This window comes from Buceros rhinoceros, unplaced genomic scaffold (genome assembly GCF_000710305.1).
Source record: "Buceros rhinoceros silvestris isolate BGI_N320 unplaced genomic scaffold, ASM71030v1 scaffold40513, whole genome shotgun sequence".
Lineage (NCBI taxonomy): Eukaryota > Metazoa > Chordata > Aves > Bucerotiformes > Bucerotidae > Buceros > Buceros rhinoceros.
This window is the reverse complement of record NW_010406114.1, coordinates 1-531: the sequence shown is the minus strand read 5'-3', so window position 1 is coordinate 531 and position 531 is coordinate 1.

Sequence of the window (531 nt, the reverse complement as noted above, 5' to 3'; positions counted from 1 at the left end):
CCTCAGTTTCCCTGGCAGGCAAGCAGCAGTCCCTGGTGGTGCATGGTGTTTCGAAAGCCTCTTTAAAGACTTTATCAGTTTGGGGCTATGAAAATTTCTCCCCTGAGTGGCCTTAAAACTTACCTGATAGCTCTAAGCTGATTTTGTATGTACACATACATAGATATGGGGGGGAATTGGGACGCGCTGTGAGGCCCGGCGGGGCATGCCGCCAGTGAGGTTTTACTGTGCCCCTTTATCTGAAGGACCCAGGTCTGCCTGAATGAGCTGCTGAGCTGATAGTGGCTCCGAGCAGTAAAATTAATACAGACCATGTCCCTGCTTGGAGCTGCCAAACCTCCTTGTTAAATTAACAGATATGAATATTGGGTAAAAAAAAAAAAAGGGGAGGAAAAGGAGAGGGGAAAGGTAAGGAAAGTGTATAATAAAATTTTATAATTATACTAAGCCACAGCAGTGCCCGGCTTCTGGTCCATGAGGGTGTCCTGGGGCCGTCAAGGTGGATGGTGGTGCAGGGGACATGGACCTGCA